The sequence below is a fragment of the Lactuca virosa genome, chromosome 7, assembly GCF_052849685.1.
Source record: "Lactuca virosa cultivar CGN04683 chromosome 7, Lactuca_virosa_CGN04683_v6, whole genome shotgun sequence".
Taxonomy (NCBI): domain Eukaryota; kingdom Viridiplantae; phylum Streptophyta; class Magnoliopsida; order Asterales; family Asteraceae; genus Lactuca; species Lactuca virosa.
The window spans coordinates 181,172,573-181,179,142 of NC_136432.1; positions in this window are offsets into that span (position 1 = coordinate 181,172,573).

A 6,570-nucleotide genomic window follows, 5' to 3' on the forward strand; every position below is an offset into this window, starting at 1 on the left:
TAGACTATTCAGAACTTACAACAATAAGTTCCAAAATGTTCAAACAATTTGCTATTTCTCACAATTCGAACTACGAAGAGAGATGTCATAATCATAATCGAATTTGAGAATGCAAATAACACAATTGCTATCTCCTTAAAGTCTACTTAGTGAAAGCGTTTCCTCACAATCATTTTCATGAATTGGAGAGAAACCTTATGACACTTAGATTTTATGGTGTATGTGTTCCTATCCATGTGAATTTGTCATAACCAAAATCACAAGACAAGGTTAGTGAAAAATCTAAACTCATATGGACTGAACTTGTTCAATCTTAATTTCTTGCCACCTGGCAGCACAAGGGCCTACCATTGCTTCCAGGGTTGTTATGCAAACTGAGAACTCAAAGAACTCACATGCATAGTCAACTTTAACTGGAGTGGACACAGAAATAAGAATATGTCAACACGATAGGTTACAAGCCTTAAGTCGTGTGCTAGTGTTTAACAATAGGTTTACTCTTGATTAGTTCTTGAAACTTTCAAGATCTTTAAGACTCCCACTGACCTCTTGACATATAAGATTCACTTTGTCAAGAAACATTACTTGACAAACAAATATTCAAGAGTTAGTGCAGTTACTTATAAAAAAACACTTCACACAATTGGTCTTAGTTGGTCTTTGTTTTATCCAAAACATCACAACTTACCAATCTCAAATGTACAAGAGTAGAAAACATTAGACTCTACATTTGATAAGTGTTATAAACCTTTCTTAAGATTATGTCCCTCAATTTACAATCTTGGAGTACGACTCTAAGACTTGATTTTGGAACGAAGTATGATTTATCTTCTTGATTTAACCATTTCAACAATTCTCGATTCCTCTTCTTAGCCATACAAATGCACTAAGATATCCTTAGAGGATCAATTGTGATATGGTTTTTCATAATCAATAAGATGATCATAAAACACGATACTAAAGTACTCTCCCATCTTTTTAGATTGGAGAAACTTTTATCTTTCTGCCTAATTTGATTCTTCTCATTCGTTCTGCCTTACATTGAAACCTTTCCAATGTTTCAGAATCACACTTAAACTTGTATGCATAACCATATTTACTAAACTTTAGTAAATCATAACGAATAGTCTTATCGTTCTTTGTGGTGGACTTGACCAACACACAACCAATTGTACCCGATCCCCCAGTCCTTCACTTGACTTACATATACATGTGAACAAGGAATTAGTCTTAATTTCCCAAAGACTAAAATTCTCACTCATCACACAATACAAGTTGCATGATTCCAAGTTTCTATCCAACTGAAACTTGGGTGATGAGAATCTTTCCTTATTTCATAAATTTAGACACTACCACAAACGAAAGAATCAAATCCATTTTCCAATATTGCTATCAATGGAAACATATAAACAACAATTTTCACCAATGCCACTGTAAGGAAACTTAAAATAAAATAAAATAAAAACTTTTCTTTATTTATTAAACTGCGAAAAAACTTTTCCTTACAATGCAATTACAAATGAAAACTATGTTGTTATCGATTCCTAAGCAATCTCTCGTAACTCTTAAGCAGCAGCTCAAAATTCTGATCATCGAACCATGCGATCGAAATCCATCTCTTCACGATCAGAATCAGCTTACTCTTCCTTTAAGTTTCCTTTCTTTTCATTGATTCTTCAAAACATCAAAATGTAATTACATTACATCATGTATTAAGAATCTCCAAATAGGAACTTAATAGAGTTAGATATTGGACTTACCTGAAGTAGAATCAAACTTTTTGACTTACCATCCTTATAATCTTTCAGGTAAAGAGCAGCTTCACAACCAATGCCCTTTCTCCTGACAATAGGAACATATAGACCTTTTGGGAATAGTATACTGGACTATCTCAGACATAGCCTTTCTCTTTACCATTTGGTCAATTGACTTAACCATGTCTGATCCTCTTCCACTGGGAAGAGAAAGCTTTTCTGGACTTCCAATGTTACCATTGTCAATGTCCATGGAAGTTTGGGAAATAGATCTTCCAATCAAATTTGCATTACCATTGCGCCAAATCATTGTTGGTTCAGCAGCAACAAGCAAATATGTTAGATCAATAAGGGTCATGTCATGATCTTCCATATAGTAGTCCTTAAAGAACCCGCTATATGACTTAGGAAGTGATTGAAGAACCAAGTCAACAGCCAACTTCCTTGAGACTTCGACACCCAACTCTCCCAGCCTGTCAGGATGTAACTTCATCTCCAAGATGTTGGCACATACATACTTCCATATTTGTGTTCGCTTGCCAATAGGGCTTGAGTGACCTTAAACTTTTCAAGTCTTTAAACTTGTGGGTTAGGGAGAATAATTGGAGGAGGTGGAGGAAATGAAGTATGATTTCCAGTCCCATTAATGCACGACAAAGGGATTAATCTTTCACCTTGATCGCCATGTGGGATATCATCTTCATTAGAAAGCTTTTTCCAAAAGGATAAGGAAGACCATAGTTGTCAGAACTAGACATCTATGAGGGAGAAATTCAAGTTAGTTGATTTAAGTCCTTAATATAACACCCAAAACGAAATATTAAGGCTAGGACGCAACACAATATTCTACAATTGCGAAAAGGGATGCCGTAATCCAATTGTAGAATATTTGAAGGTAGGTAAATGAGGATTTACCAATTTCCACCATGAAAAACGAACTAAATTATTAAGTTTTAATTGGATATGAAATTCCTAGATCCTTTGAGATTCATTGATCTTTTCAATCACATGTTTAAATCTTGATTGTGCCCTTCAAGTTTGTGACTGGGATGCCGAGGATCACAAACAAGGTGTGAATAACCATGCAAATTAGCTTGGTAAACCCAATGTTACAAATCACCTAATCAATGTGCCGGTTAACCACACACGCTCCATTGATCTATGATTAACATCAAGTTACTCTTTGCCACACATCGTCAGTCCCAGATTAGTGTTCTGTTTAACCACACACGCTCCACTAACGACTTAACAAGGTGCAAAGTGTAATTTCATGGATTAGCACCATTTCACATTTTTCCTAAGTAACTAAGATTGGGAATTTAATAAAGTTTAGTTACTTGGTATTTTCATTATACTTTTAATGAGGGAGAATTAATGTCCTATCCTACCCGTTCGGCTAACGACCCTCCACCAATCAAGGAAGCGGTGGGTGAGAGTGGACACCTATTACACTGCAATTTTATAGGCAGTAACCTTATACCCCCCTTATAGACCGGCTTCGTGAATGAGGCCTACTAACGGTAAGACTGACTTGTCTTATACATATATATAATTATTAAACTTATAATAATATAAAAGTATAAGGGTTGAATCTTAACTTTTAAAATTCTAGGGTTTGGAATTAAAGTATTCAAAAGTGAGACTTTACAAATTCCAAAACTAGAGGGCAAGTTTTGAAACTTGTCAAAACTCTTGGATTCTAATAACTTATGAGTTTAATATAGGTTTTAAGAAAAGACTCTTGACATTCCATAACTTGAGGACAAGTTATGGAGTTCATAAAAACATTTATGTAAAAGACTCTTCAAGTTCCATAACTTGAGGACAAATTATGGAAGACTTAAAACCCATTTTATGATGACATTTAAAAATGAGACTTTTCACTTTCTTGAGAACAAGTTACAAAAACTCATATCATGAACAACTTTTAGATCAATTTCAATCAAAACAATTATCACATAACTTTTCTATTAATCTAATCTAACTCATAGCAAAGCAATTCACATCAAATACTACAAATAATCATCATATTATCTTAATATTTGACAATTGTCTTTTAAATGGATGAGGATCATCATTATCAATTCAGAAAATACAATTTTTAGGTTTACAAAACAGTTTGTAGTAATGACCCTATCCATTTCTGGCCAAAATCTCGAAATTCTGCAAACAGGGGCATCAACTCGTCGAGTACATGAACTGGACTCGCCAAGTTGATGGTTTATTGAGTGGACTCGTCGAGTCTGTTCATGGACTCGGCGAGTTCAGCTGTCAGACTGCAGAAAATCGACTTTTCCAGCTTTGAAAATTAAGCAAGCATCAAATATAATAGAAAACAACCTGGCTCTGATGGTATGTACTTGAATTGATAGCAGCACAGTCCTTTTGGGTTGCCCTCAACCTAGCAACTGGACAAGGAAATTATGAAAGGAGAGATATTAATTTATAAGATTAATAAATTAATATAAATTATTTATTAATATGTTAAAAAAGTAATATATTAATTAGAAATCATTATGTTTAATTAATAGTTAGCCAGAAATTAATCAGAATTAATTTTGGGGTTAAAACTATTAATTATAAAGTGCAGGGACTAGTTTGCACTTATCAGATAGTTGAGTGGAAGACTCCAGAACCTCCTTGGAAGGAGGTGGATGAAATCCATAGGGAAAACCCTAGAGATTTCGTCCAAGGGGTCCAGATAAGGCCCTTGGGTTTTGCTTAGGCCCTAAGCAAAGGATAACTAGGGTTTTCCCTAAACCCTAGATCCCTCAGCTATTTAAGGAGCCTCCTGGCTCACATTTTAGGTCACTTGTTCTTTGGAAGAAACCCTGGCCAAAATTGCATACTCCTTCCCCTCTCTCTTCTTCTACTTTCCTTCTTGCTAGTTCTTGGGTGTGATTCCATTAGAGGCATTACACTTGTGGTGCTAAGCTTCCAAGAAGATCAAGATCAAGATCAAGGGAATTATCAATTGTTTGCTATAACAATTGAAAGGTATGTAACTCCTATACCCAAGTTTGTTAATTTCGAAATTAGCCTCCTCCTCTAGGGTTCTTGTTTTGCAATTTAAAGTTGTATGTTCAATAGTTAAAACATAGATCCAAAGTAGGTTGCATGTGAACTTAGGAATTGTTTTCTGGTTTTATTTGTTTTACCCAAAACCCATCAGTGGTATCAGAGCCATTGTTTGTTTTAAATTGAATTGCTATAATTGTTGAATTGCAAATTCGGGTTTATAGCTATTAAACCCTAAAGGCCAAATTTTCGTTTTAGGGTTTTGGATCAAAGGGTTTTCGAAAACCCTAGCCTCCAAAGAACCCTAATCGAAATTAGGGTTAGGGTTTTGAAAACCCTAGCCTCCTCCCTTGTAAATTTCGAAATATGCTAGAAGTTTTAGGGTTTCTTGTTTTGGATAATTGTTACTTGATTAGATTAATTGGATAATTATCCTTACCCTAATTTTCGAAATTTAGAGGGATAAGGATTAGGATTAAATTAATTGATTAATTTGATTAGATAATCCTCACATGATTTAATAATTTGATTAATAGTTAATTAAAAGATAAATATTAAATCTAGTTATTTGGTTTATTTAAATTTAATTTAATAGTTTAAATTTCGAAATTTATATAAACCTTGAAGTTTTAAAAAGTTTAAAACACACCTTATATATGTATTATGATTAAAAGTTTAATATTATATATGTATAAGAATATGGTCAGTCAAATCGCTAGTATGCCTCATTCACGAAGCTAGTCTATAAGAGGGGTATAAGGAAACTGCCTATAAAATGGTAGTTGAATGGGTGTCCACTCTCACCCACCGCTCCCTTGATTAGTGGAGGGTCGTTAGCAGAACGGATTTGATAGGACAACTACTTCTCATTAAAAGTATAATGCTATTAAAGAAAGTACTAGAACATTATTTTTCAAAATCCCAACTCTAGTTACTTTAAGAAAAATGTGAAAAGTATGCTAATCCATGAAATTGCACATTATGCTTTATTGGTCGTTAGTGGAGCGTGTGTGGTTAACCAGCACACAAAAAGGCACTAATAAAGAGTAGTAATGGGTATCTCATAATTGTCATTTTGATGGAGCGTGTGTGGTTTACCAGCACATCAATAGTTAATGATAAAGACAATGAGGTTACCAAGCATATTTGCATGGTTATTCACATCTTGTTTGTGATCCTCGGCATCCCAGTCACAAATAGAAGAGCATAATCTGAGATCAAAATATGCCATTGAATAGTTTCAATGTATCTCAAAAGAATTAGGAATTTCACTTCGTTTGTTTCGTCTAATGGTGGAATTGGTGAATCGTCATTCACCTACCTTTATGAAATTTACACTTGGATCTCGGCATCCCATTTCTAAGTTGTGAATCTTCATAGTTGGATCCTAACCTTGATATTTTATCTTTGGGTTATTATATTGAGGTATCTTGAAATCTAACTAAAACTTTCCTTCTTTTCAGATGTCTACTCCTGGAAACACTTCTGCTTCATCCTCCTCCAACCAAAACTTCTCTTTGCTCAATATCTGCTCCAAAGTCATTATGGATGGCTCTAACTATAACGATTGGATGCGCAACATCAAGACGGCGCTTCGTTTTGAGAACAAAGAATATGTTCTTGAAAAGGAGCTCAAAGAGCTTGATGAGTCTGAAGCTACTCCTGAAGAATATGCTGCCTACAATAAACATTACGATGATGCTACCAAAGTGGCATGCATCATGGTGGCAACCATGTCCCCAGAACTGCAGAGGTACTATGAGGACTACTGGCCTTTCGAGATGAACAAGGACCTTAT